The sequence below is a fragment of the Papio anubis genome, chromosome 4 (genome assembly GCF_008728515.1).
Source record: "Papio anubis isolate 15944 chromosome 4, Panubis1.0, whole genome shotgun sequence".
Taxonomy (NCBI): domain Eukaryota; kingdom Metazoa; phylum Chordata; class Mammalia; order Primates; family Cercopithecidae; genus Papio; species Papio anubis.
Window position 1 is genome coordinate 78,126,157 of NC_044979.1, and position 20,388 is coordinate 78,146,544.

A 20,388-nucleotide genomic window follows, 5' to 3' on the forward strand; every position below is an offset into this window, starting at 1 on the left:
AATAAACTAGAAAATCTAGAAGAAATGGATAAATTCCTGGACACTTACACTCTCCCAAGACTAAACCAGGAAGAAACTGAATCTCTGAATAGACCAATAACAGGCTCTGAAATTGAGGCGATAATTAATAGCCTACCAACCAAAAAAAGTCCAGGACCAGATGGATTCACAGTCGAATTCTACCAGAGGTTCAAAGAGGAGCTGGTACCATTTCTTCTGAAACTATTCAATCAATAAAAAAAGAGGGAATCTTCCCTAACTCATTTTATGAGGCCAACATCATCCTGATACCAAAGCCTAGCAGAGACACACACACAAAAGGGAAGTTTAGACCAATATCCCTGATGAACATCGATGTGAAAATCCTCAATAAAATACTGGCAAACAGAATCCAGCAGCATATCAAAAAGCTTATCTACCATGATCAAGTTGGCTTCATCCCTGGAATGCAAGGCTGGTTCAACATACACAAATACACGTAATCCATCACATAAACAGAACCATAGACAAAAACCACATGATTATCTCAATAGATGCAGAAAAGACCTTCAACAAAATTCAACAGCCCTTCATGCTAAAAACTTTCAATAAACTAGGTAATGATGGAACATATCTCAATAATAACAGTTATTTATGACAAACCCACAGCCAATATAATACCGAATGGGCAAAAACTGGAAGCATTCCCTTTGAAAACTGGCACAAGACAGGGATGCCCTCTCTCACCATTCCTATTCAACATAGTGTTGGAAGTTCTGGCCAGGGCAATCAGGCAGGAGAAAGCAATAAAGGGTATTCAATTAGGAAAAGAAGACATCAAATTGTCCTTGTTTGCAGATGACATGATTGTATATTTAGAAAACCTCATCATCTCAGCCCCAAATCTCCTTAAGCTGATAAGCAATTTCAGCAAAGTCTCAGGATACAGAATCAATGTGCAAAAATCACAGACGTTCCTATATACCAAACAGACAAACAGAGCCAAATCATGAGTGAACTCCCATTCACAATTGCTACAAAGAGAATAAAATACCCAGGAATTCAACTTGCAAAGGATGTGAAGGACCTCTTCAAGGAGAACTACAAACTACTACTCAACGAAATAAAAGAGGACACAAATAAATGGAAGAACATTCCATGCTCATGAATAGGAAGAATCAATATAGTGAAAATGGCCATACTGCCCAAGGTAATTTATAGATTCAATGCCATCCCCATCAAGCTACCAATGACTTTCTTCCCAGAATTGGAAAAAACTACTTTAAAGTTCATATGGAACCAAAAAAGACCCCGCATTGCCAAGACAATCCTAAGCCAAAAGAACAAAGCTGGAGGCATCATGGCTACCTGACTTCAAACTATACTACAAGGCTACAGTAACCAAAACAGTATGGTACCGATACCAAAACAGAGATATAGACCAATGGAACAGAACAGAGGACTCAGAAATACACCACACATCTATAACTCTCTGATCTTTGATAAATCCGACAAAAACAAGAAATGGGGAAAGGATTCTCTATTTAATAAATGGTGCTGGGAAAACTGGCTAGCCATATGTAGAAAGTTGAAACTGGATCCCTTCCTTACACCTTACACAAAAATTAACGCAAGACGGATTAAAGACTTAAATGTTAGACCTACAAGCATAAAAACCCTAGAAGAAAACTTAGGCAATACCATTCAGGACATAGGCATGGGCAAGGACTTCATGACTAAAACACCAAAAGCAATGGTAACAAAAGCCAAAATAGACAAATGGGATCTAATTAAACTAAAGAGCTTCTGCACAGCAAAAGAAACTACCATCAGAGTGAACAGTCAACCTACAAAATGGGAGATAATTTTTGCAATCTAACCATCTGACAGAGGGCTAATATCCAGAATCTACAAAGAACTTAAAGAAATTTACAAGAAAAAAACAAACAACCCCATCAAAAAGTAGGCAAAGGATATGAACAGACACTTCTCAAAAGAAGACATTTATGCAGTCAACAGACACATGAAAAAATGCTCATCATTATTGTTCATCAAAGAAATGCAAATCAAAACCACAATGAGATACCATCTCACACCAGCTAGAATGGTGATCATTAAAAAGTCAGGAAACAACAGATGGTGAAGAGGATGTGGAGAAACAGGAATGCTTTTGCACTGTTGGTGGGACTGTAAACTAGTTCAACCATTGTGGAAAACAGTGTGGCGATTCCTCAAGGATCTAGAGCTAGAAATACCATTTGACCCAGCAATCCCATTACTGGGTATATACCCAAAGGATTATAAATCATGCTACTATAAAGACACATGCACACGTATATTTATTGAGGCACTATTCACAATAGCAAAGACTTGGAACCAACCCAAATGTCCATCAATGATAGACTGGATTAAGAAAATGTGGCACATATACACCATGGAACACTATGCAGCCATAAAAAAGGATGAGTTCACGTCCTTTGCAAGGACTTGGATGAAGCTGGAAACCATCATTCTGAGCAAACCATCACAAGGACAGAAAACTAAACACCACATGTTCTCACTCAAGGGTGGGAAATGAACAATGAGAACACTTGGTCACAGGGTAGAAACATCACACAGTGGGGCCTGTTGTGGGGTGGTAGTCAGAGGGAGGGATAGCACTGGGAGAAATACCTAATGTAAATGAGGGATTGATGGGTGCAGCAGACCAGCATGGCACATGTATACTTATGTAACGAGCCTGCATGTTGTGCACATGTACCCTAGAATTTAAAGTATAATAATAACAAAAAAGAGGAAATATACTATGAGTTTAAATGTTCTAATAGCCATGTTAAGAAAATTTAAAAACAGTGAAATTAATGTTTATATATTTTAACCCACTATATCTAAACTATTATTTCAACATATAATCAATATAAAAATGAGTGATATATTTTACATTAATTTTTTTTACCAAGTTTAAAATATAGTATCTTATACTTTCAGCAAATTTCAATTCACGCTAGCCATATTAAGTACTCAAGAGCCACACGGGGTTAGTGGATACTATATTGAACAGTGCAAGTTTAGCAGTAAAGACAGATAAACAATTTCTAGAATCAGGAGAGCCTTGACGTTTGCAAGGGACATATAACAATGTCCCCTTAATGAATCCCCAAATTTGGAAATTCTGCTGTAAAAATATTTTCCCTGTAAAATGGAATAAAGTCTATGATTAGCTAATACTTCATGATTCTGCAATGGAAGCTATTTCTCCACTTCTGCCACAACGCACTTATGAAACAAACCCAAAATGAATGGTGTCACATCTCCAGCTTTTTAAGGACACAGAAAAGATGTCCTAAAGATCTGCTTGTGGTCATCTGACCTTGGGAGATAAGCAAAGAAGGGCAAGTAACAAGATGCTTATGGACTGTGAGTGCCAAGATATTGTCACAGTCAGCACAACTTGATTGCATGAATGTTTTTCACAGTTAAACTGTTTCCTCAAAGAAGACAAAGCAGTTGCACCAATAATTAAGATCTGCTCAAAGAAGCTGAGGCCCAAGGATTAACAGATCAATGCAAAGCAAGTTTCTAATTTTGATATAATAACCCGGGGAGTGTGGGAATGAGTTGGTGAGGAGCAGGCTCTGTGTCTAAGGCAGAAATAAAGGGAAGGAAAGCCATCTTCCTGCTCAGAAGTGGAACTGCTGCTGAGGTCAGCACCTTCTTCTTAGGTGACACTAAGACTACCAACCCAATCCCTTTGGATTTTCCTAGACTGCACCTTGATGGGGTTGCAATATATTCACCTCATGGTCCAAAGCCAGCCATTAAAACCATAGTTGTTCTCAGCCACATCCATTTGACTGAGAAACCACTTTGCTCTGTGGGAAGAATTGAGAGAAGAGGGGGAAGGATACTTTGTTCAGGTTTTATGTTGGGATCCTATGCTCCTGTACAATACCTATGCTCGTTTTTCCTTTTTTTTTTTTTTTTCTTTGAGACGTAGTCTCACTCTGTCACTCAGGCTGGTGTGCAGTGGCGCGATCTCGGCTCACTGCAACCTGTGCCTCCTGGGTTCAAGTGATTCTCCTGCCTCAGCCTCCCAAGTACCTGGACTATGGGTATTTGCCACAACGCCTGGCTAAGTTTTTGTATTTTTAGTAGAGATGGGGTTTTACCATGTTAGCCAGGATGGTCTCGATCTCCTGACCTTGTGATCCACCCGCCTTGGCCTTCCAAAGTGCTGGGATTACAGGCATAAGCCACCGTGCCTGGCCTTTCCTTTTTATATATGCTTGCTGTGCTGAGTCCTCAATTTTATTCCCCCATGTAGATGGGCAAAAGACTACAGCAACCGTCCCACTTGTCATTAGTTGCTAGAGCCATTTAAAAGCCATTTTAGGCTGGATGTGATGCCTCAAGCCTGTAATTCCAGCACTTTGGGAGGCCAAGGCAAGTGGATCGCTTGAGCCCAGGAGTTTGAGACCAGCCTTGTGAACATGGCGAACCCTGTCTCTACAAAAAAATAATGATAAGAAGAAATTAGCTAGATGCGGTGGCACACGCCTACAGTCCCAGCTACTCAGGAGGCTGACATGGGAGGATCAATCGAGCCCGGGAGGTCAAGACTGTGGAGAGCCATGATGGAGCTACTGTGCTCCAGCCTGGGTGACAGAGATCCTGTATCAAAAAAGAAAAGAAAAAAGAAAAAAACAAAACAAGCCATTTTGAACAAACTGGACAGCTTGGTCATGAATAAGACATGCATAGAAGTTTTCTCCTAACACCCAAAGGTATACAGAATGCTAAAACAAGCCAGGTTGTAAGTACAGAGTTTGATTCATTGCTACAAAGTAGACAGGAGTGTTTTTCCCTAGCTGCCTTGAGCCCAGATACTAGATTCTTCTCCTTGGAAATATAATCTGGGAAGATATTTTCATTCCATATAAGCTGGCTTCAGCTGCAATGAAAGCTTGTTCTGACCTAAAACTCTTTTTCTATGCATTTCTTCAAGGCAGTGAAGTTAGCTGATGGCACTTCTAATTACTTTTGAATTACGCAAAGAATCTAAAATTCTTAAGCCAATCCTTGTTTAGAGTAAAGCTAAGATCAGTAGTCATTCCACTACACTGGTATTCTCTACCCACAAAATTTGACCAGTTTTCAATATTTTGTTCTTTCATACACTAAAACACATCAGGCACTAACTTGGTAAAACTCAAATGTAGTTAACTTTTCTTCAGAGAAGCAGAAATGTGTGCCTCCTCGTCAGTTTATTAGATCAACTATCTCTTTTTAATATGGAACTGGCTTCCTCTTGAATCATGTTTCCTAAGCACGTCATTTTACCTATGCAAAGATTCATGTATCAAATTAATTACCTTTCCAACTTTAGTGGTAGAATTTCTCTCTTCCATTCAGTGGGTAGCTTTTCTGCTGGTTGGAGTACCAGCTGAAACTGAGTCCAGAATCCCTTTTACTTGTGTCTGTACTGAGCATATGGTGGAATCTCTTGAATTGCATATCTGAGCCAATGCCAAATTTGTCATTTTCCTCTTTAATTTATTCAACATTTCTATTTTCTAGATAAAAATTGTCATTACCTTAGAGTTTTTCAGTTATTTGGGAAGTAGGGGGCCATTTTTTCCCTCATAAGAAACATGCTTTTTTTCAGGCCAGGAATAGTGGCTCATGCTTAGAATCCCAGCACTTTGAAAGGCCAAGGCGGGTGGATTGCTTGAGCTTAGAAGTTTGACACCAGCCTGGGCAACATGATGAAACCCTGTCTCTACCAAAAATACAAAAAATTAGCTGGGCGTGGTGGTGCACACCTGTGGTCCCAGCTATTCAGGAGGCTGAGGTGGGAGGATCACTTAAGCCAGGAAGGTGGAAGTTGCATTGAGCTGAGATTATGCCACTGCACGCCAGCCTGGGCGACAGAGTAAGATGCCCACCACTTCCTCAACCTCTTGAAAGAAAAGAAAATAAACAAACTTTTCAGAACAGAACAGGGTCTTGCAATGATGTGGGTGCAAAGAGGTGTATTAGAAACACCCCATGGTGAAATCACTCATTCCTAAACACCAGCTTCACAGCACCACATGCCATAGAATCTAAGGTACAAATCTGTTCACATTCCATCATTCCGGGTTACAGTCACTACCTTGTCAACTGTCAGGCCGTCATTTTTCTTTCTTCATGGAATATAAATGGTAAGACCTCCTGACCAATAGTTTCTTGTATTTGATAAAATGCAGAGTAATTCTTTAATATCAAACTTCAGTAAAATTGTATATCACTATGTGCCCCAGACTTTTGTGGCTATTTGTATATAACTGGAAAAAAAAATAAAAAAAAGAATCTGCCATCAGAAGATGCTACATGCTGCCTGTGATGGGGCACAAATGCCACGGCAGAGGAAACGGCCAGGGTTTGAGGGACACAGAGCAGAGGCACAGAGCTGGCTTCCCAGGAGTGAAGTGGTGTTACTGTAGGTAGAGGGAATGCAGTGAACAAATTCTTCCACAGCAGAACTGCCAGTGATGTGTGTAACCAAGTAAGCAGTTGTGCATTATAATTTAAAGACAGGCAACAGGGGAAACAGAGGGGCCAGCCTCTGAAGCACCATGTGCCACTTTCAGCATTTAGATATACTCTAGCCACTGGAGGGTAGACACTCAATGCTGTTTATTTCACACTCGGTGGGCACCTTTTTTTGTCCTGCCTTTGTTAGGCAGTTAGTTTTTGGACTATCCATCACAAATATTGGAAGTTGGTGACATGTCTCTCAGATTTAGCTTCCACTTGCATGGTACTAATTTACGGAACTTCTTCCTCATTCCATTTTCCTGTTATTTCAGAGATCAGTTTCATCTGGAAATGTGACCGGGTTTCAATATTTTCTTTTCTATACACTAAAACGTACACACCATGCAATAATTTTATAAAACTCAAATGTAGTGAACTTTTCTTCAGAGGAATGGAAATGTGTTCCTCCTACTCAGTTTATTAGACTATTTCTTTTCAAATGATCTGAAGTGACGCAGGTATTTGGGTTTATTTCTCCGGTGTGTAACTTCAGAACAAACAGAAGTCATATAATTCAGAGCCTAGAAAGAGATGAGAAAGAAGTGAATAAAGCCCCCTCCTTCTGAAATGGGACTTGTGATCCAGGGAGGAACAGGGCCAATCATCTTCAGAGCCAGGACTCCCACATGGGGTCCTACACTTGCCTGATGAACAGAGGAAATGCTGATTTGTCAGAGGTTTTAGGTACTAAGGTAAAAAATAATTGGAAGTCTGTACATTTCTTTTGGGCACAGTATGTTTTCATCATTTTTCCTAGATGTTTGTCTCTAGTCACTTCCTCTTATGTCAATAATGATTTTTATAATTTCTTATGGAGAGAAGTGTATTTGAATATAAATATTAAAACAGTTTCAGTAGAAGCAGTGAAAAAAAACTGGAACAATTCCTCTAGGCATAATTAACCATATTAATTATTATTTTTAAAATCTTGATTCATCAAATCTTGTTCTCAAGTGATTGGAGAAATGGGGATTCCCGTGGAGGAGGGGAAGTTGAATTAGCCTTCCATCTTTTCAAAAGCCAAGTATTAATTAAAGTAACATGATTTGATGAGTTTTTATGGATGTTTTTCCTACCTCTCAGATACCATACAGCTTGTCCTTTCGGATTTTGATGTGGTCACAATTACCTGAGCATTCCACACAACTGCACACAAGGCTGCAGTGAGCTCTGACCCCCTCACTGCACTCCAGCCTGGGCGACTGAGTGACTACACAACTTTAAATGGTTTCTGTTTCCACTTTTGTGCCTCCTGCAACGATTTTTGACATTTCATAAATTCACAAATAAATGTGAAACGGGATCATGTTTTAATTTTGTGAGTCAGCAAATATTACCAAGAGGAAAACAGAATTCTGATCTTATTCAAGGTAGCCAAAAGCTGAGTTTTTATTTTAACCCGACAGATGTGAGTCACTGTTAAAATCTGTATTTTCTGTTAACGAACTAAAGTCTTAGGATATTTTCTTTTATTAAAGAAAACATTTTTTAAATTTTGAGACAGGATCTTGCTCAGTTGCCCAGGCTGGAGTGCAATTGTGCCATTACAGCTCACTGCAGCCTTGACCTCCTGGACTCAAGTGATCTCCCCCATCTCAGCCTCTTCAGTAGGTGGGACTACAGGGATTTGCCAATACGTCCAGCTAATTTTTTTATTTTTAGCAAAATACCAGCCAAGGCTAGTCTCAAACTCCTAAGCTCAAGCGATCCACCAGCCTTGGACTCCCAAAGTGCCAGGATTACAGGCGTGAGCCACTGTGCCCACCCAGATATTTTTAAATGATTGTTTTATTTACATTTCAAAAGAACTCAGGTGTTATATACAATGATTAAGTTTAACGACTCCCTAAAACTATTAAAATCATTTTCCTAAAGTATGTATTTTGAAGGTTTCCCAATATGCTTCTTGATATAAATAAAAGCTGGCAAATCCATGACCATATCACACACTTAGTCATCACTTCAGCGATCTGGCTTCACTTTGCTCATCTGTAAAACAGCATCCATCTAGGATGCCCCAAGTCACAAAAATAATAAAACTAATTTAAATTATTTTCAGAGACATCTATATCTAAGATAAAGCTTAGAGATAATGAACACAACATCCTTTTCAATGATGAAAAAATTGGGGTTCTAAAATAGAGATGACTTGTCCAAGATCAGGTTAAAGGTCAAGTTCAAATAGAGGAATGCTGAGAATGAAACACTAATCAGCCAGTTAACAATTTGGTGCTCTCCTCTGTCTCTTCATCTATTCCCAGAGACATTTCTGAAAGGAAAATATCAAATATAACAGAAACCAAAAAAAAAAAAAAAATCGCCAAGCTACTTTCTAAAATGTCATCATCTTCAGCACTAATGTTATTTAAAAATTTTTAAATATTATATCCATCTAAAACAAACCAGAAAACTCAAACTGCTCATAAAAGGTGTGGTCTAGGTCTTGCTCCTCTTTCTTTTGCCTAAAGCCCTCCTTTCAAAGGATGATCGATGGTGAATTTTGTGCTACACCAAAAATCACGGCAGTAATAACAAAGAGGTTGGTATTTGCAAACAACAAACCTAAAAGAAATCCAGAAATATAAAAATATTTAATGTAAAACAGCACTAGAAACAGAACAAATGGGTTGCCTCTGCTAAAGAAAAATAGTAATTTAAAAAATTCGCAGTATAAATTATATTCACCTTTGATTTTATTTAGTTTGGTTTATATAACTTTCAAATATCAAATCAAATGATTTTATTTAGTTTGGTTTATATAACTTTCAAATATCAAATCAAATTTCACATACAGATTTTACTCTGTATTTATGGTGGCATTGTCTCTAAAAGCTTAACTTCAAAAGGTGAAGAATGAAGGAGCACCCTAATCAAGTAAAAGTCTCGATCAAGTTCTATAAAGGAATACTACACCCTTCAATGTCAGCACAGAACGTTATTAAATGATAGGTCTAAGTGTTATCCTTATATTTTATTGGGATCAAATTATAAAACTTGGAAGGCTCTTACAAATCTTACTTTAAAGAATGGCACCAACTTAAATTTTCTTTTTATGGAAGAATACCCTGAGATAAATTAACTTTATCATCTAAGACTACGCAGTCCAATATAGCAGACACTAGTCACATGTAATATGAGCACTTGAGATATGGCTGGTATGAATTCAGATGTGCTCTAAATGTAAAATTCACACTGGATTTTGAAGACTTAGTAACAAAAAATTAAAATGTCTCATTAATAAATCTATATATTTATAGTTATATAAATTATTATTTTGTTGATATATTATATATATTTAAATTTTAAATAACTACATTTATATGTTACATATTTATATGTCTATTATACATTCTGCTTTATATTTAATTATATTTTTTGCTTATTTATATATTACTTTTTAATATTTTATGTTGAAACAATATTTTGAATATTTTGGGTTAGATCAAATAAATTATCAATTTAATTTAAGCTGTTTCTTTTTAGTTTTTGTTTGTTTTGAGACAGGGTCTTACTGTGTTGCCCAGGCTGGTCTTGAACCCCTAGGCTCAAACAATCCTCCCACCTCAGCCTCCTGACTAGCTGGAATTATAAGCATGGCACACACCACAGCCCCCAGCTTATTTCTTTTTAGTTTTTAAGCTAAAAATATTTTACTACTGGTAGAATGTTTTAAATTACATATGTGGTTGCTGTTATATTTTTGTTGGAGAGCCTCAGTCTAAAACATCAAGCAAATCAGAAAAGAGCTAGAAATTAATTCCATAACTTAGGTCACCAATACTCTGTACTAGTCACAAACACCCTTAAACAGTTATTTCTGCCCAGAATCTCTGACATTTTGTCAGAGATGTCATTACAAAAATAAAATCATATATATCTTCTTTTGAAATAACCTAAAAATGACTGTACTCCATATTTTTACAAGTTTAAAAAGGTCCAAATCTGTGTGCACAACGTACTATTTTTTTCAAATTGGATTCATGTGAATAGTAAGTGAAGTGGATGGGCTACTATAAGACCATCGGAAGTAAAACTATAAGGACAATATGATGTAACATACACAATATGTATCCACAAATGTAAAATGTATACATATATTTATAAATAAGAAATATATACAGCTGACCCCTAAAGAAAATGGGTTTGGACTGCTTGGGTCCACCTATATACCAACTTTTTTCAACCAACGGCAAATAGAAAATATATTTTCTATATTTTTTTATAATCATATTTTTATATTATATTAAATATAAAATAATATATATTTTTGCTTGTAATTAAATATAAAGAGAGAAACCTGGCATGAGAAACCTGTGTATATGGAGAGTCAACCTTTCATATACATACATGGGTTCCGCAGGGCTCTGCAGGACTTGAGTATGTGTGGATTTTGGTAGCTGAGGGTGGTCCTAGAACCAATCCCCTGTGTATATGGAGGGATGACTTTAATTCATATGTACACAGAAAGGTATGAATGGTTAATAACACCAGTGTGAAGGAAGAACAAGAGTATGAATGGGGGACTATAATTACATGAAATTGCACATAAGCATGATGTCAGCCATCAGAATAAATAGGGAGATGCTAATGTTTACAAGGTTCTCTTCCTTTAAAATTAAATTCATAATTGGAAGCCTCCAAAAGATGTGATCAAGCAATTTGTTATGACTCCACAGAATCTCCTGGCTGAGAGTGAGGAAAGAATTTACAGATCATTTAGTCCAACCTCCTCTTTTCATTGAAGGAATTGAGGGAAATTTGGGGAAATTTCCCAAGTCACAGAGTAAAGCTTGTCTCATTAGACTTAAATGACTGAAATATGCAGACACCAACATGTGGTTTATAAAATGTGTATGCTGTGCACAGGTCCTGTAAACAAACCACCACAGCTCCTTTCTCTGGAAATGGCACATATTCCAGAACTTTCCTTGGTTAAGCTGTGGCAGGTAAATCATGTTTGAAGTTTGGGCTGGCTTAGGAGCAGGGAATGCAGGCAGTCCAGGCAGGGGAAGGGAGGAGCAAAAAAAGGATCTCAGAGGTCAACAGCAAAGGGAACCAGGCAGCAGAAGAAAGGACTATATGTTCATGTACGCCCAACTAACAGTACCACGCTTGCCTCTACTGGGTCATCTAGTTGGTGTTATTTGAGAACTAATAAAGATCCCTTTTTCAGGTTCTCTCTACTTTCTCAGGAAATAAACAGCAGCAAAGCCCAGAGCTTACAAAGCGCAAGACTGATTATTTTGATGGGGGTCAGGAAAGACAGCGATATTGGGCATGTACTCTCTAGGGCAGGCCCAGGTAGAAAACCCAGAAAGTTGCATGAAGGCACTGAGCTCCAGGTTAGGAGTGCAGAGAAGAGAGAAACAGGAAGCAGAAAGTGGGGAGTGGCTTAGTACAAACGCAATACAATGTTTACATACTTCACAATGATGCCAATACTGCATATGGCAACACTGAGTCAACAGCATTAGGCACCAGGACACTTAGTTCTTGGCCTTCAGGGAGCAGTGGGTGGAAGAAAACCCTGCAGGGTGGTGATAGGCAGTCTCCCTCTTCATGCACTCTGGGGAACCATGGCCTTGGCATCGCGCTGGGCACCTTCTGTCACAGTTTCCACTCTCAGTGTACCCCTCCTTACTTCTTTGGAGCTATCCAGAACCATGACCATAACCTGCTGTTCACTTCCTTCTCCCTAGGAAGGACAGCTCCTACACCCTTGCCCCTGCCCACCTTAGTCCATCTATTGTCTCTTCTCTTTCAAGTTAATCACCCTCCCTTGATTTCTACCCTCAGGCCTCATTCTTCAACCTCTTTCTCAGTTCCCATCTTCTTCCTTCTCTTCACAGTCAAGAGTTCTAAGCCCATGCTGTCTGGTTCCTTTCTCCACCAGCCCAGAGAACATCTTTCACTATGGGCCCCACTCAAGTCCTCATTTCTCGTGACCTTTACCATGTTCTCTTCCTTTCTTGAAATGCTCCTCTTTCTCTACTTTTCATGAAATATTCTCCATAGTTTTCTACATTTTCAATTTTCTTTGCTGGCTGCTTTTCCTCTGTGCCTGCATCTCAAATATCAGTATCTATAAGGTTCCAAGCTTGGAACTTTATTTGCTCTCATTAGGTGAGGCCACTTCCGTGGCTTCAACTGCCAGCTGTATGCCAACAACTTCCAAAATCACACACCTCTCCAGGGCACCAGATCCACATTTCCACCTCCAGATGGTCATCTTTACCTGGACTGCTCCATAGGCACTTCAAATTCAGCAAATCTAAAACTAAACTCCTCACTTTCCATCTGTACTCCCAAATTCTTCTTCTTTCTGTAGTCCCTATGTTAATTACCAGCACTAAATCTACTGAATGGCCTAAGTTGAAAACTTCACTTCTTTTTTTCCTTTTTTTTTTGGCAGGGTCTTGCTCTGTTGCCCAGGCCGGAGTGCAGTGGCACAATCATGGCTCACTGCAGCCTTGACCTGCTGAGCTCAAGCGATCCTCTTACTTAGCCTACCAAGTAACTGGGACTACAGGCACATACCACCACACCCAACTAATTTTTTAAATTTTTGGTAGAGATGAGGTCTCACTATGTTGCCCAGGCTGGTCTCAAACACTTGAGTTCAAGCGATCCTCTTGCCTTGGCCTCCCAAAGTGTTAGGATTACAGACATAAGCCACCACACCCAGCCTCTTTCATCTTTTGCAGCCAGACTCCAGGTTCTCTCCATTCTACCTCTTAAAAAGCGATTAAATGCATCGTATCTTTTCTATCTTCATAGCTACGACAACCTAGGCCTTAAGAGGCAACACTATCCATGTGCTTGTCCATTCCAATCTTTACAACACTGCCCGACCTATCACTATATGATGCAAATCTAATTATTCCACTCTCCCACTTAAAATGTTTTAACTGCTTTCTCTTGCCACTAGAGAAATTCCAAACATTTTTGGAAAAAACACAGGCCCCTTCACATCCTGGCTCCCCTCCCCACCCTCCAACAGAACTATTCCCTCTGCGCATGTCAGAACACTTGTGCTTTCCTGAATACACTACGCACTTCAAGGCCTTGAGATGATTCTTTCCCCTTGGAATGCCCTCCCCTCCTTTGTGTGACTGACTAACTTAGAACTTACATCAAGACCCTTCGCAAATGTTGCCTCTTCAGTGAAGTCTTACCAACTCAACATCTCTTCTTTATCCCTCTCCCCAGGGATCTGGAACTCCAGTCCTCCCCACTGAAGAATTAACTGCTCCATACTGGTGGTGCCACTGCACTCCTGTACTCTCCTTCAAGGAGCTAATTACATTTGTATCTCCTGCACCAGACTGTAGGTCCCATGACTATAGGGACCCTCAAGTTCATCTTTGCCTGGAGCACCAAAGCATAGTCCCTGGAGCACAGTAGTCATTCAGTAAATATGTGCTGGGCAAGGGGCAATAATTATGTGCCATCACTTACCAAGCACTTTACATGTGTGAAGTACTTAACATCATTATGTCATCGCCACACATTATGAAGGGGATATCAACCCATTTTGCAAGTGAGAAACAAAGTTTAGAAGGATGAAGTAATTTATCCAAAGTCAGCAACTGGTAAACACAAGTTTACTTTTGATTTCTGAGCTCTTTTTTTTTTAACTAACTCTGCTCTACTCTTGGATGAAAGGAGGTTGATTAATGGGGCTATATTTCAATAAAAACAATCTCCCCCAATCACAGGCTTAGGTGCTGGGTTAGTCCCAAATCCATTGCCAATATGGTGCTACTGTGCACAACAAAACCTGCAATTACTGAGTGACTTTTTCCTTGATGGTTGTCAGGGTTCCTACGACTAAGGAGAGGGGCACTATTTATAAAAATCAGTTTCTTGGTCTCTGGCTTAGAATGCTCTACCCTGGAAACATCACAGAGAAGGCTGGATTTTCCCCTAGGTACTATTAGGTTTCAGACATTGATGTCTATGCCCTGTTGTGGGAATAGAGATGTGGGAGTGAGTTTGATCATGATGATGGTAAGAGATGGATTTCAATATGTATACTCTTGGAACATTGTTGCAATACTTAAGAGTCACTTCTCATACAAATTCTTTCACTACCTAGAACCAGAGGACCTTTCTAGTTTCCAATCTAGACTCTTAAAATTAACAATGACTACTATCTATATATTCAGTGGTCCATCACCGAACACATATACCTCATATTTTCCACTCCATAGAACTATATTGCATTCAGTCAACCTCTCTTAATTCACATATTTTCTGCTAAATGTATTCTAAAATTGACCCCTACAATGTTCTCTAACGACTTTTTAATATTAGTTCCCTATTTTCTACTAATACCTCCACCACCTCCACAACCATGCAACAAATAATTGGAGTCAGTCCTGTGCTTACACTGATTAGTGCATCTAATCCTCCGGAATCACAGATGATCAAACTTGTCCATGGCCACTCAGCTAGTAAGGGACACACATAGACACCGGGCTCCAAACATGAGGACTATTTGTATTAGTATTCTCTCCCTTGTTCGTTGACTTTTGTACACACGTACACATGGTTGGGAGTGGGGAACGCTCTTTCTCCCCACTCCCAACCCTTATTTACCTGCCGAATTCCTACTGGTTGTTTAAGGCTCAACTTAAGGGCAATCTCCTCCATGAAGCATCTCAGGTTTTCTCTGCTCTCTCCCCTGTTTGGGTGGGATGCCCTTGCCCTGGGCTGCATTACCAACTGTGCCTCTATCTCCTCCCTGCTTTCCCTGAAAGACAACTGGTTAGTTGACTCCTCTCTCTCTCTCTTTTACAGAGCTGTAGGCTCCTCCACAGCATGATTGGGTCTGAGTCTTGGGATTCTGAGCATTTAGCACAGTGCGTAGCTCGTGGTACATATACAACCAATGCTTGTTCAATACTAAGTCATCCCACTTCTCTGATTTGGTCAAAGGCCTGATGGATGATGTCCTCTGACTTAGCAAGACAGACAGATGATTCCCATCATGAGTGATGCAGGCTATCATTTCCCCACCTTTTCATGAACTCATTCTAGCTCACTAGGTTTACACTGGAACAAGTAGTTACCACTAATTGAGGAACTGCCACTTCTCAGACACTGGGGTATATGCTTCACTCATATCACTGCCAAGTTGACATAATGATTTATATTCATTTCATGAAGAAGTTATCTTAAGTAACTGGCCTACAGTCACATAGTAGGCAGGCTTTGTTATAAAAACAGGTATAAAATGCCCTATCACATGGAGTCTTCCCTGTCCTGGAGAGATTCATTAGTTATTTGTGAAAATTACTTACAGGCCAAAAAACAAAAACTATGTTAATTTGATGCTAGAACACTAAATAGTAAATTCCTAGAATAGTAAAAGTGTGGTCAGCTAGGATTTTGAGAGGCTCCAAGGCAGTTCTACCATATGCATCTATCCATGGCAAATCATGCCTGCAGTCCTTATCAGACAGATGGAGATTATTATATCTATGTACCTAAAAGGGGGTTGAATATCATATGAGATCATAGTTGCCAAAGTGCTTTGTGAAGGAAGAGGACAGAGGCTCATTTTAGAGCAGTGTGCTGGACAGTTTCACAGCAGTGGGAGACCCTAGGGATCAGAGCTACCGGAGATGTTGTTTAACAGCAGATGAGGGAAGCTTGACTGGGAATCCACATTTATGACAACAAGCCCCCAAATGATTCTCTGGGACACTAAAGTTTGAGAAATAACAGGTTACAGCAGTGCTTCTCAAATGTTAACATACACATGGGGATCTTGTTAAAATGCAGATTTGAAATCAGTGGGTCTGGAAGAGAGTAGCAGGCAGGCTAAAATTTTGCATTTCTAATAAGCTCCCAGGGGAGGCCACATGCTACGGGTCCATGGACCACGTTTGAGTGGCAGGGGCTTGGAAGATCTATCCCCACTGGAACAAATTAGATTTGCTTTGTTTCTGATTGCACCCCCCAACTTCAGAGAGTGCTTTCCATAAAGCCCAGGGTCTTAGTATTGGTATAAAATTACTTGAACTACTCAAAGCCAAATTGAAATATACTTCCTATCACAAGTAAAGCAGCACCATTCTTTTTAGATAGGGATAGCATACGTTTAGCATGTGAAAGAATAATTTATTACTACTGAGTGAGTCTTATTTAAAAGTGTGCAAAGCATGTTATATACATTATCTCTAATTTCCACCCTGCCCCTAAAAAGGTGGATATTCCTGTTCTGTAGATAAGGAAATGGTGACTTAAGTAACTTGGTCAAGGTCACACAGCTAGTTAGGTGTTACCGCAGGGATTCTCATCTTGCTCCATCAGGATCCAAAGCCCACGTGTCCTCTGAACTCCCTCAGAGTGCTAGATATGATTGTGATATGAAATGCATCAGCTTGGGAATCAAGAAAAAAGCAGGGGTAAAGTTTTTTTGCGTTTAAGGCTCTGCTGAGGCAGATTGTGAATGGTGGTGGGGTTGGGGGATAAGGTTCGTTAGTGATCCATGTTGCCTCACGGACAAAAACATGCAGATAGCATCCTTATTAATGGTTCCCATAAATCTGATAATGCAGATGGAAAAAAAAGGACACTAGTGACCAGCGTGCTGATTAGAAACACGGCCACCTACCCTGAGGCTCAACCAACTAAGAGGAAAAATTCCTCCTGACCCTTGTGGTCTGTCAACTTCCTCACTCTCTTGTATGAGGTTTCCGTAATCTAAGAAGTTCATACCAAACACAGGTTTATCCTTCTATGTTATGGCATAGTTGCCAGACCTCCATACCGCTAATGCTGCTTGCATCTGAAAAAAATGTACTATTTAGTCAAATGCCTTGAAAATGTAGTTATTTTGAAGGCTCTGAGTAACAAAATTTTCTATACTTTTCGTGAGGCTGATGTGGAGATACACACTGCGGTAAAGATGCATAGAGAAAGCGGTCAGATAGTTACCTAGGTGTTCTAAATGGGGGAAAATAGTTACAAAATAAACCATCCAGGCAATTACCACCCAGTGTCTTCAGCATGCAATGATCCACTGGTGGAGGACACAGGGTTGAGGTTTTTTTAACATCAGGTCTCTCCACAAATAGCCCTCTGTAGCTTAACTATTACGTTTTCTAAAGGTTCATCTTTATAAACAGTACAATTACTTCCCTTTGCAATACAAACAGAAACAATTAGAAAGCAATATCTCTTGCAATTAAGATGTATGTACAGTATTAGTATAAAACCAAAGAGTGATATTTGAACTATTAAGGATTATAAATTGATTTTGTCCCTATGGTATTCTCTACAAAGCGTGTTTCAAAAATAAAGACTGAAATCTAAAACGATATCTTTAGTTTAAAAACTTAACAGCAGTTTTAGAGAGTGTGTGTGTTTTAAAGAGCGGGTATGAAATTGCATCGGGAGCCTAGATTTCAGACTAAGCATTTATTTCACTCCCTAATCCCAAAACAGTTCAGATCTCAGATTCAAACCAAAGGGTCACAGAAACCAATGTGAGATTTTCTGAAGAGACTTCACTGAAATGTATGGACAAAAACATGTTTGCGATGAGTCATATTTCATAGGACCTTAATGGCCAATGAATGTTTTATGTGCCTTTCTTCCTACAATCAGTATCACTCCCAAGCAAGGTGGTGACATATTTTCCAGGCCTTGATAATTTTTATACAGTTACCAGATCTCACTAAGATTCACGAACAAAACCCTTTCTTGTGCTAATTTTTTAAAGCCATCTAAGAGAAGAGAACGCGATTCTTTCCAAACTAACTCTCCCCAACCAGGCAGTTAATGCCCTTCGCCAGCATAAGGGCGCGATACTTTTAAGACCCCAGAGAGAAGCTCAGGTGCTTTGGGGGCACTACAAGTAAAAAAGACAGTGGGAAAGGTTCATGGAGAGCCGCTTTGGGGGAAAGGCAGACATAACAACAGGATATGTTCGTTTCTAGAGGAAGCAGGAGCTGCAATAGCCCCGGAGCAGGAAAGGCGGAGTCAGCTGCACCCAAAGGAAACGGGCGCGCCAGGGTTTGCTGGAACCGGGGTTGCTTAAGGGCTCGCGCCCCGTCTAGTTCGAGACTGCTGAGCACCTCGCCCCCGAGGGACCAAGCTCAGGCCTCCTGGCACTAGTGGTTATAAAGAGGTACCCATATGCTCTCTGCCGCCCCTGCCAAAAAACGGGCCACGGGGGAAAGAAAAAAAGCACACACCAGGCGCCGCAGCAGGTGAACTTGTCAACAAGTCAACCCTGGACGCAAGTCCCTGCCCACCAGGGAGCTCGGGGTCCTGGGGCCGGAGCCGCTGGGAAGGCGAGGCGCGGGGTGGGTGGGTGCCGGTGCTGCCAGCGCTGGGGCCGCAGCGCGGAACGCTTCCCTCCCGCTCCCCCGGGGCTGACGCACGCTCTCATGGCGCGCGCATCCTCCAGACCTTCCCAGGCCGGAGGGAGGAGGGGAGAGGAAGGGGCTGATGCGGTTCCCGCATCGGGATCCGGGACCCGAGGAGGCGACCCGCCTATCACGCGCCGCCCGCGGAGGGCAGAGATGGCAGCTCCTACCAGGCGTCCCCGACCGTCCCGGCTGCCGGGCGTCTCCTGCTGCCTCCTGCAGCCCGCCCGGCGCGCCCCCGCCCCGACCCCGGAGGGCAGGTACCTCGGAGCCCCGGCCCCCAGGAGCCTCCCGGCCGCGGTCGGAGCGTCCCTGCGGATCACTCATCCGACGTCAGCGTCAGCCGAAGGCGAGGGAAAGGGGCGGGGGAGCGCAGGAACCGGCCCTTCCTGCGGCGGCCGCCACCAGCCGGAATAGCAGCCGGCGGAGCCCGTGCGCGCCGCAGCGCAGCGCAGCGGCCGGGGGGGTGCGGGCGCCCTTGCCGCCCGGATACCTACCGCTGCCTGGGCGTCCCCACTGCCTCTCTTCCCCGCTTCTCCCCTCCCGCAGACGCCGGCCGGGGCGACCCCTCCCAGGGTAACCAGGGGGAGGTGAGTGGCGTTGACCTCACCTTGCCTGGGGCGGGTCGGGGACTCGGGGAGTGAGTCTCTCTCTCTCTACTCCCCGGGGTCTCTCCTCGACCCCCATCTCCTGGGGTATCCCCCGCTCGGATCCGCCGCCCAGAGTGACCCCGCCCCTGCTCTCCGGCAGGTGTTCCACGTGGCCATAGCGTTTGCGTCACAATGACCTGGCGGACAGGTGGGAGCCACAGCGTACACCCCAGGGTTCCCTCCGTGCCGTGCGTAGTGCCTGCTGCTTGCTTCCAGGTTAAATTTCTGTAGCTTTAGAGGACGGGAGACTTCATGACTTCAATGCCAAGAAAAGTTACAGAGGCCTGCTGTACCTGAAAATCAAGTTTGAGCTTCAAGAATAAAGGCCATGTTTTAAAAACAGCTGTGTATGTATAGTTATATATTTTTCATGCCCATATATTTCTGTATCTTTTATTTCTAAGTTGTTGCCATTTATAGCAGTTTCATCTTCTCTTATCCTTTGTCACCAGGAAAGAACCAAACCATTGTTTCTAGAGACCCTGCAGTGTACAGATCACAGGAAGAAAAAGTGTTGGCGTAGCTGCTTCCTAATGTTATCTATGTGGAAATGAAACCTCAATGTACTATGACTTCATCCCTGGTTATGTTGTATATTTATAAATAAGTTCATTCAGTCGTCGCTGAAACAACTTAAAAGGGCCGAATGATAGTTATTGAGTAATGATGCAGACAAATCTGAAATCCTGCGCTAACATGGATGGAGTGCTAGCTATATGTCCGGCACATGCTGTATGCTTTACATTTAATCCTTACAGCAACCCAATACTGTAGATAAAATCATTATCCCGATTTCA

The 20,388-nt window shown here is 41.3% G+C and overlaps 1 protein-coding gene and 1 long non-coding RNA gene across 16 annotated transcripts in view; one reads left to right on the top strand and one right to left on the bottom strand.

The window, feature by feature from the left end:
* ICA1 (islet cell autoantigen 1) overlaps window positions 1–19,799 on the bottom strand; it is a 154,844-nt gene extending 135,045 nt beyond the window's left edge. For 5 of the 12 annotated variants that reach the window (XR_002521060.1, XR_002521059.2, XM_021935994.1 and 2 more), the window contains exon 1: window positions 19,206–19,290. The gene's annotated coding sequence lies outside the window, so the exon portion shown is untranslated. Of the gene's footprint in view, window positions 1–19,111; window positions 19,313–19,551 lie in introns of those variants that run through there. The other 7 variants (XM_009203342.3, XM_021935993.2, XM_009203339.4 and 4 more) reach the window with 6 other exon arrangements.
* Window positions 18,594–20,168, top strand: LOC108585075. Of its 4 annotated transcripts, none has more exons than XR_002521061.2 (3): window positions 18,594–18,782; window positions 19,692–19,938; window positions 20,044–20,168. It is a non-coding gene; the product is annotated as an uncharacterized LOC108585075 (long non-coding RNA). The 4 variants fall into 4 exon arrangements; XR_002521062.2 differs by having other exon boundaries at window positions 18,596–18,700; XR_004183221.1 differs by lacking the exon at window positions 18,594–18,782 and adding an exon at window positions 19,119–19,201.
* Window positions 20,169–20,388: the final 220 nt, after the last annotated feature.